This window comes from Chlorocebus sabaeus, chromosome 4, assembly GCF_047675955.1.
Source record: "Chlorocebus sabaeus isolate Y175 chromosome 4, mChlSab1.0.hap1, whole genome shotgun sequence".
NCBI classification, from domain to species: Eukaryota; Metazoa; Chordata; class Mammalia; order Primates; family Cercopithecidae; genus Chlorocebus; species Chlorocebus sabaeus.
Genome location: NC_132907.1, coordinates 87088927 through 87099678, shown reverse-complemented (window position 1 = coordinate 87099678; position 10752 = coordinate 87088927). Strand labels below are relative to the sequence as shown.

General features: G+C 41.4%; 1 long non-coding RNA gene across 1 annotated transcript; it reads right to left on the bottom strand.

The window, feature by feature from the left end:
- Positions 1-481: 481 nt before the first annotated feature.
- LOC140711596 (uncharacterized) lies at positions 482-10749 on the bottom strand. Its single transcript, XR_012092866.1, has 7 exons — positions 10525-10749; positions 8990-9034; positions 7328-7402; positions 5433-5561; positions 1898-2081; positions 1045-1126; positions 482-655 (listed from the first exon to the last, which is right to left on the bottom strand). It is a non-coding gene; the product is annotated as an uncharacterized lncRNA (long non-coding RNA).
- Positions 10750-10752: the final 3 nt, after the last annotated feature.

The window sequence follows — 10752 nt, the reverse complement described above, 5'->3', positions numbered from 1 at the left end:
GTGCTATCTTAAATAATTTTTTCCTGCAATATAGGTGTGCACTGAGTTCCCCTGGAAATATCTGGACAGGAAAGATACCCTGTATAGGAGGTTTCTTTGACAATCAACATTTAGAATAATGTGGTGTAGAATTAAATAGAATATTTATGTTTAGTGTTTCCTTAACCCAGTAAGTGCTGAATTGCAAAGCAATAGAAGAGGCAGCCTCTTTCAGAATGAGAAGAAAGGGGGTTCATTTGTTTTACCACCTACTTCACTGTAACACAGCTTGTGGGCCAGACTGCAAATAAGACCTGTCAAAATCATGCATTGTTCTCTATCCTCCTTGGCTCCATGGTGGATTCCACCTAAGTCTCCCATCCAATTCCTGGCCAAGGTTACTGTGTCAGAGAACTTAAAAGCAGCAACTCCTTGGTGTCTCAAATATTGAGAGTGTGGATTTTCAAAAAGTGAGAGAAGTTCAATCTAGAAAGGCTTCAGGAACAGAGGTAAATTTTCATTGTGCTTACAACAGACATAAAGCATGACCCAAATTCATTTACTGATAAATGAGTTTGAATATCATGAACTTCAATCACTTCTGTAGAACAGGGGCAAGAACACTTCTCCCATCTTCCTCCCAGATGTTTGCTTTGAATGCGTAATGTTTCAAACACTGAAAAGAATTATATAAAACTAGCACCATCAGTAGTGTTGATACTGTTATGAGATGCTATTTGAAAAGGGCAGAGAGAACCAAATGAGTTTGCATAACTTTCAGTACTATAGATGACCCTCTTTGAACAAGAAGGCCATTTGTCTTCTACATTGGGGACATTGTCCTACTGATGGGAGCACAAAGCAAAGATTGTTCTTCTAGACAAGAGGGCTTGTTGATTGAGTCCAAATGTAAAGGAAACTTTTTAATATGAAGAATAAAATGCACAGAAGTTGATTAAAGTCTGGATTCTTTCCCTGGCAGGAGTTAGAATAATTTATGCATCTTCCTTCTAAAGTTTCCTGTGTGATTACACCGAGGAGAACAAAGTCATTAAAGGCAATTACCATGTTAATAGACAAGAGATTGAGAACGTTGAAGGTTGGGTAAGTCCATCTTCCTGTCACACACAGTAGTTTTCCCTTCTGCCTGTAGGTTTGAAAATGAATATGAATTGGTAATCAGCAAGTTTCATATTCATAATGCAATCAAAATGCATATTTGATTGAATGCCTCATTTAATAAACCAAGAAAATATTCATAACAGTTGTGATAATTAGGGTTTTTAAAAATTTTTATTGAGGTATAATTACATATAGTAAAATATGCAGATCTTAAGTGTATACTGTGATTTTTAAAAAAATCTATGTACCCGTGGAACCAACATCCAGTAAAGACATACAGCACTGCCTTCAACCTAGAAAGTCTTTCATGTTTATTTGCATATATTCTCTTTCCCATACCCAGAAAGACCACCATGCTGAACTATGTTCCCATAGATCAGCTTTGCATGTTCCAGAGCTTCATAAAAAAGGAAACATCTAGATATCATATGATATGATTTCTAGATATCATATCTGCCTGCTTTCGCTCAGCATAGTATTTCTGGTATTCATCCATGTTGTGTGTACCACTAGTTCATTTCTTTCTACTGTTATTATTCCATAGTATGAATACATCACAATTTGTTTATTTATTCTCCTGTTGATGGATTTTTGGATTGTTTAACATTCTTGCTATTATAAATAAAGCTGCAATAAACACTAGTGTACAAGTAGTTTGTGTAGGCATATGTTTTCATTTCTGCTAGACAAATTACCTTAGAGTTAAATTGCTGGATCCTAAGGTAGGGGCACATTTAATTTTGTAAGAAACTACCAATTAGTTTTCTACAGAAGTTATACCATTTTACATTCCTACCAGTGAGCATGAGACATCCAGTTGCTCTATGTCCTCTCTGGCATTTGGTGTTCGAAGTCATTCAAATTTAAACCACTCTGGTGTCTGCATGGTGGTTTTAATTTGCATTTCCATGATGACTAACAGGGTTAAACATCTTTTCATGTCTTTTTTGGTCATGTTTATATCTTCTTTTTTGAAATATCTGTGAAAAGAAAATAAATCTTGAGATTCCCAAATCACTAAGCCAAAGGGGAAAGTCAAGCAGGGAATTGCTTAGGGCAAACCTGCCTCCTGTTCTATTCCTAAAAATGGTAGCTACTAAGATAGAAAAGCGACCTACCTCCCTCACAGGGAATTTCCTCCTGGACAAAGGACAGACGGAACTCAAAGTCATCCCTCTGTTCACTGAGATAAATGCATATCTGATTGCCTCCTTTGGAAAGGCTAATCAGAACCTCAAAAGAATGCAACTGTTTCTCTCCTATCTGCCTGTGACCTGGAAGCCCCCTCTTCGCTTCCAGTTGTCCCATCTTTCCAGACGGAACCAGTGTACATATATGATTGATGCCTCACGTCTCCCTAAAGTCTACAAAACCAAGCTGTGCCCCGACCACCTTGGGCACATGTCATCAGGTGTGTCATCGGTGTGCGTCCTTAACTTTGGCAAAATAACTTCCTAAATTGACTGAGACCTGTCTCAGATATTTGGGGCTCACATATCTATCCAAGTCCTCTGAACATTTTTATTGGATTGCCTGTCTTACTGTTTTTGAAATGTAGCTGTTCTTTATGTAATTCAAATTCGAGTCCTTTGTCATATATAGGTTATGAACTTTCCCCCTAGTCTGTGATGCGCTTTTTTATTTTTTAGCACTCTTTTGAGGAATAGAAATTTTTAAATTTCATGAATCCAGTTTACTTTTCTTTTTTTCTAATAAAGTGTTTTTGCAATCTCTCTGAGAAATGTTTGACTACATATATCACAAAAAAGTTCCCCTCAGGTTTTTTATAGAAAGTTTCAAAATTTTCGCTTGTATGTTTCATCTGTAATCCATCTATTTCTGTTCAGTTTCATGTTAGGGAAATCCATCTATTTCTGTTCAGTTTCATGTTAGGGATAGATAAAGTTTCAATTGTTTTTATACAAATAACCAGTTGTTCTAGTATGATTTGTTAAAAAAGACTTTCCCTCATTGAATGACATTGGCACAATTGTCAAAATTAATCTTTCTGCATATATGCAGATCTGCTTTTGGACTCTATTCAGTTTCATTCATCTATCCTGAAACCAGATCGCACTATCCTCATGACAGGGTAACTGTACAATAACTCTTAAAATGAGGGCTGTGCGCAGTGGCTCACGCCTGTAATCCCAGCACTTTGGGAGGTCGAGGCAGGCAGATCACAAGGTGATCTAACACAGTGAAACCCCGTCTCTACTAAAAATACAAAAACATAATTAGCCGGGCGAGGTGGCGGGCACCTGTAGTCCCAGCTACTCAGGAAGCTGAGGCAGGAGAATGGTGTGAACCCAGGAGGCGGAGCTTGCACTGAGCTGAGATCAGATCGTGCCACTGCACTCCAACCTGGGGGACAGAGGAAGACTCCATTTCAAAAAAAAAAAAAACAGGACTGTGGACTGTGCATCCTCCAAGGTTATTCATTTTCAAAGTTGCCTTCCTTGTTCTGAGTTCTTTACCTTTCAATGTAAATTTTAGTATTAAATTTGGTGTTTGTTATTATCTCCAAAAGAAGTCTTCTGGGATTGTTAAGACGTATTTAAAAAATTTCTCGCCTTTATACTTACCTTCCAAACTACTACAGCAAAATAGGGGGGAAGGGGGAAAGGCGGGGTTTAAAACAACAGTTCTCACAGTGTTATACGAGAAAAACTGGGGACTCCAAATTTTTCTTAATAATCCAAAATCAGTATTTGGTTTCTCAATCTCATGAGTATACAGAATACAGAAAGATCGTTGTTATGGTTTCAGATTTTACATTGCAATTAACATTTAAATAATTACTACATTTTGAGATTTGATGTGGTAACCAAAAAGACTATCCACAATTATCTGAGGAGGCTATTAAAATATTTCTCCCTTTTCCATCTGTATATCCGTAGTCAGCCAGATTTTCTTCATATATTTCAAACAAAATGACATAACACAACAGATTGAATGTAGAAGCAGATATGAGAATCCAGGCATCTTTTATTAAACCAAACATCAAATAGACTTGCAAAAATGTGAATCAATACCACCTATATCACTTTTTTTTTTTTTTTTTTTTTGGTTTGGGAAAATATACTTTTCATTTAAAAAAGTTATGTATACATGTGATTGGCTTATTAAGTTTAAATAAATGAATATATGTTTTTAAATCCCTCAGTTTTAATTTCTCATGTAATAAAAACTGAAAAATAAAACCTACATCAACCACAGCTCATACGGTTTTAAGCCTATTTTGACAATTCTTGAGCAAATTCTAAAATATAATTTTCTCAGAAACTTATTTCTGTGTATTTCATTTTGAGGAGTGGTATTATATCAGTTTAGAAAGTAATAACAATGCCTTTCATTTTAGATACATTCATTTCTTCATTCCTTTAGTTAGCACAAATTTTATGTACACATAATCCATCTTCTAGAATATGTGCTTAATTCAATAGAAGGCATACATAATTGGACTAATTTAATCCAAAGTAACATTTTTTATAACTCTTGAGTAAATAAAACCAGGCAGGTCTGAGTATTTCTTTGTGTTAAAATGTTTGTGCCCAAAAGAAAAGAGTTTTATTTTTCTTCCTTCAATCTCGTCTCTGATAATTCTTTTCAAGGAAAAACTAGATATTTAATTCAGTTCATGAATTCTAAAATAGTTTGGGTATTTTGGAAAACATTTGCATATTCATACCAATCACAATTTTATCTCTCCCATCCTCCAAAACTGTAAAAACATTAGACATAAGTACTCTTGTTATGGATTCATTTATTCAATGAACACTTAAGGAGTGATATGGTGGAATTTGTCTGAAGGCTATCTGCATTCAATAAAGTGTGAAATTCTTTCTAAAATAAACATTTCTTTTTCAATGCAAAGAAAACTTGGAAAAACTAAACCATCTAGTACGTACGTGGGTTTCTACGAAGTAAATTCCACTCCTATTTAAAATGACAACTCTACCTTTTCATTTGGAATCAACATCCTACACAAAATTATATCCTTTATCCAGATTCATATGTTCAAAGTCATATTCTTCATACAACAGAGAAGCTGTAAAAACGCTCTTAACATTTTGTGCAAATCCAACTTCAACTTTAAAAAGAAAAATCTAAGATATGGTAATTACTCCCACACAAAAATGATGACAACAGGCTCTAATATATAAATAGGTTATAAGCTTTGGTGTCCATGTACCTTGAGAAGCTGATCTTTGTCAAAGAACACAGCCATTTCCCTCACCAAGGCGAGGGTGCACAGGCACCTTCTCACATGCAGAGTAAAGAAAGACTAGTGCTTTGGACCTAACACATAGATAAAGGTAATGGCATACCTGGTACATCACATTAAAGACACAGCAAGAGAAGAGGGTGGAGGCACCCCATGGAGGCCAGCCTTGGAACCTACACCCCTGCAAGAGGATGGCAAGTATGGGGATGAGGTCAGCAGAATTACTGCAGCACTGAGAATTGTGAGAAAGAGAGAGACCTTAGACTCCCCTGATACAGTTTGGATGTTTGTCCCCTCCAAATCTCATCTTGAAATATGGTTCCTAATGTAGGAGGCGGGCCTTGTGGGAGGTGTTTGGGTCATGAGGGCAGATCCCTCACGGATGGCTTGGTGTTGTCCTTGCGGTAATGAGTGAGTTCTTGCTCTGTTAGTTTGTACAAAAGAGCCCCATACCTTCTCCTCTCTCTCTTGCTCTCTCTCTTGCCATGTGATGTGCCAGCTCCTTCTTCAGCTTCCACCATGATTGAAAGCTTCCTGAGGCCTCACCAGAAGCCCAGCAGATACTAGTGCCATGCTTGTACAACCTTCAGAACCATAAGCCAAATCAACCTCTTTCCTTTACAAAGTTACCCAGTTTCATGAATTCCTTTATAGTAACACAAAAGTGGACTAACACATCCCCATTGGAACCCCCTGCAACAGACAAAAATGGTCATCTGGTCCTCGGGTGGACTTGTTCAGTGATACACATTCACACTGCCACAGCTTTTTTCTTAGGTTTTGGTTTTCACTGGCCAACTCAATTGTCCTTTAGTTAACCTTAAACCTGCCCTCATGTAATGTCCACCAATTCTTCCTTCGTGAGATAAGAAAGCAAAGTCACTGGCATATTCCAGGGTCTGCTTCCCTAGAAGGTGGCCAGGGAGCAAAGTTGGATGTGATGTATGAGTGACCATTCCTGGATCAGCCACAGTCAAAACGGGAAAGAAACCATTAGCCTATTTCCAGTGAAAAGGGACTCAGAATTGTACTCTTGTCTTTGGAAGAATAGAAATATAATTGATCCTTCTGAATTAGACCATCTGGTCCTCAACAATGTTAATAGTTCCTGCCGCCTCCCTTGGGTCTCTCTTAGGTTTGGTGGAGGAAGATTTAAGAATAAAATGAGGCTGGGCGTGGTGGCTCACGCCTGTAATCCCAGCATTTTGGGAGGCCGAGGGGGGATGGATCACGAGGTCAGGAGATCGAGACCATCCTGGCTAACAAGGTGAAACCCCATCTCTACTAAAAATACAAAAAATTAGCTGGGCATGGTGGCGGGCACCTGTAGTCCCAGCTACTCGGGAGGCTGAGGCAGGAGAATGGCATGAACCCAGGAGGTGGAGCTTGCAGTGAGCCGAGATTGCACCACTGCACTCCAGCCTGGGCGACAGAGTGAGACTCCGTCTCAAAAAAAAAAAAAAAAAAAGGAATAAAATGAACACTTAAGTTGTGCCTAGATCAGACATCATAAACTCCTTGTGCAGCTGCCTATGGTTTGGCCCCAAAGGAGTATCTTCTAAAAAAGGATAGAAGGAATGCTTGAGGTTTGCTTGACTTCATTCATAAATGAAGACATTCCCACCCATTGTCTTGGGTTCCCTTTACTTATTTATGTAATGTTTAAAGGTTGCCAGACACATCAATAAATACATACGGGCCCAGGCTGAATTTCAGTAAGAGGAAGTGTGGGGTAGGGGGGAGCAGGAAGAGGGGCAGATTCACCAGCACGAAATCACCCTGAAACCTCCTCAGCCACTTACTAAGAAGACGCATTGAATCCACATGTGCCGTGTTCTCACCCGTAGGTACATACAACATGGCTCATGCCACAGGCTCCTTGCTGTTTGTTCAGTTAGCAATTGTTGAGAGCTAGGGTGTGCCAGGCACTAAGATAGGCAAGGAGGACAGAGTAACGAACAAAATGCATAAATAAATGTAATGCTGTGTAATACTCACACAGCACTTCCACAGGCGCCAGGCATTCTCCCAAGTACCTTACGAATTTCAACTCACTTGATCCTTGCAAGGACTCTGTAAAAAGGGTATTGTGCCACAGAAAGGGTCAAGTAATGTGTCCAAAGCCACATATCTAATCAAAGATGGAGCCTACAATTCAGTAGAGTGACTTTCAAATGTATTCAAATGACTCTTACCCAGAGTCAGAATAGCTTTTACATCATGATTTGGTATACAGGCACGCACATACACACACACAAACACATGCACAATTAAATATAGATATCCGGAATTAAAGTGTCACCAACAATATGCATTTTACTAAGTGCATTGTACTCTCTTATTTCCTATTCTCTTACAATGTATTCTAATGTTATTAAAAGTATCTGTCACCATTCACTAAACTGATGTCTTGAGTCTTTCCCAAATAAGTCACAAACTGAGCATTTAAAAATCACAAATTTTGTGGTAGGATCCTGGAGGGACATTAAAGGGCTGGTCACAAAACAACTGTAATTTTTTAAGTGTGATGTAAAAGCTCTAAGGAAGGGGGTGGGAGTGGGAAAAAGATAGGTCCCTCTGAGCCTAGGAATAAAAGGCAGGAGTGACTGGTCTGGATAAAGCCTGGAAGAACTTTCTAGGGTTCTGTGACCAGTAGGAAGAGTCTGTGTGCAGGCTTTGGGAGAGGAAGGAACTTGATCCAGTGAAGAAACAAGAGAAGGCCCGAGTGACTGGAGAGAACGGGCAGCTGTAGTAGGGCATGGAATGAAGCAGGAGAAGGAGGCAGTTCCAGGTTACAGGAGATTTTGAGGCCATGGTAGAGTCTAGCCCAGAGTGATGAACTCCAGAAGCAAATCATCAGGGGAGGGTGTACAGAAAAATGAGGAGGCAGCATTGAGATGATCCAACTGGACCTTGCATTTGGTTTGTGCAGTACCAGTCATGCTTGAGCCTCTGTGCTGTACTGTGTGTGGTAAGCACTGTGGGGGTCTCTCTCCTAACAGCTGCACCGAGCCCCAAACTGCTGAGTTTGACAGCTGATGGGTCACAGCTGCCCTCTTCTCTGTTTATGGCCTTCTGTAGGACAGGGACTGTCTTGTCTTGGAGACCACATACACTTCTTCCCTTCAGGTAGGATGTCCAGCAGCCAATGGCCAACCACCATGGTGTCTCAAAGGCTGGCCACCTGGCCTGATTCAGGGTAACTGTGGTGCAATTTGTGCTTCTAGGGAATCTAACTCAATACATGCATAATGGGCCAAGGTCAGTGGCTCACACCTGTAATTCCAACACTTTGGGAGGCTAAGATGGGAGGATCATTTGAGCCCAGGAAGTTTGAGACCATCCTGGGCAACATAGTGAGACCCCATCTCCAAAAAAAATAAAAATTAGCCAAGTGTGGTGGTACACCTGTGGTAGCAACTACTCAAGAGACTGAGGTAGAAGGATTGCTTGAGCCCGGGAGATCAAGGCTGTAGTGAGCCATGATCGTGCCACTGCACTCCAGCCTGGGTGACAGAGTGAGGCTTTTTCTAAAAATAAACAAAACAACAGCAACGACAACAACAAAAATGCACAAAGACTGATAAGGCTAGGCAAGAAATTGGCTTAATATTATGGACAGATATGATTTGGAATTTGATTAAAACGTGCTTTCTTTACCTGAGTTTTGTTTCGACCAGTTCTGATTTTTGCATTATTACAGACCTAGGAAATTATTATTACTATTTCAGAGATACCAGGAATACCCTCTCTGTTTCCTAATGTTTTCTTAATAAACCCTCCCATCACCACCCTGAATTGGAAATTATTTCTACCATAGAGCCCTTCACTACTTCCACCACCACTGTCTCCACCATCACCACCATCACCAACTTCATCACTACCACTATCACCACCATCATTATCGCCACCACCTCCACCATCACCACTACCACCACCTTCATTACCACCACTACCTCCACCATCACCAGTACCTCCACCAACACCACCACCACCACCTTCATCACCACCACCATCATCATCACCACTACCACCGTCATTACCACCACAACCTCCACCATCATCACCACCACTACCACCATCACAACCACCAGCACCAACTTCATCACCACCACCATCATCACCACCACTACATCGTCATTACCACCACAACCTCCACCATCACCACCACCACTACTGCCATCATCACCACCACAACCTCCACCATCACCACCACCACTACCACCATCACAACCACCAGCACCACCTTCATTACCACCAACATCTCCACCAACACCACCACCAACACCTTCATTACCATCACTACCTCCACCATCACCACTACCTCCACCACCACCATCACTACCACCTTCATCACCACGACCACCATCACCACCACCACCACCTTCATCACCACTACCACCACCACCACTATCACCACCACCACCTCCACCATCACCACTACCTCCACCAACACTACCACCACCACCTTCATCACCACCACCACCATCATCACCACCACAACCTCCACCGTCACCACCACCACTACCACCATCACTACCACTAGCACCACTTTCATTACCACCACCACCTCCACCAACACCACCACCATGAACACCACCTTCATTATCATCACTGCCTCCACCAACACCACCACCACCATCTTCATCACCACCACCATCACCATCATCAACACCACTATACAACCTTCATCACCACCACCATCTCCACCATCACCACCAGCATCACCATCACCAGCACTACTACATCATCACCACTACCACCTACACCATCACCACCACCACCATCACAACCATCACCTCCACCATCACCACCACCACTACCACCATCACCACCACCACCACCACCATCACCACCACCACCACCTCCATTACCACCATCACCACCACCACCACCTTCATCACCACCACTACCTCCACCATTACCACCACCACCTCCACCATCACCACCACTATCTCCACCACCAACAACAACACCATCTTCATCACCACCACCATCATCACCACCACTACCACCACCTTCATCACCACCACCACCTCCACCATCACCGTCACCATCACAACCACCACCATCACCATCACCACCACCACCACCATCACCACCACTACCACCACCACCACCATCACCACCATCACCACCACTACCACCACCATCATTACCACCACCACCTCCACCATCACCACCACCACCTGTACCACAACCACCACCACCACCTTGCTGATTGTTCTTCATCCAACCAAAGGCATGTTGATTTTTCTCTCAAGACCTCACATTAAGAGACTCAGAGACTGACCTGTGATATGATATAATTTCAGGGCTGAGTGACTAAGTCTGAACCAGATGCAGGTGCATCAGTAAAGGTGATATGCTCTACAGAAAGGGAGATGGCCTCACAGATGGAGAGAGAAGCAAAGACTTACAGT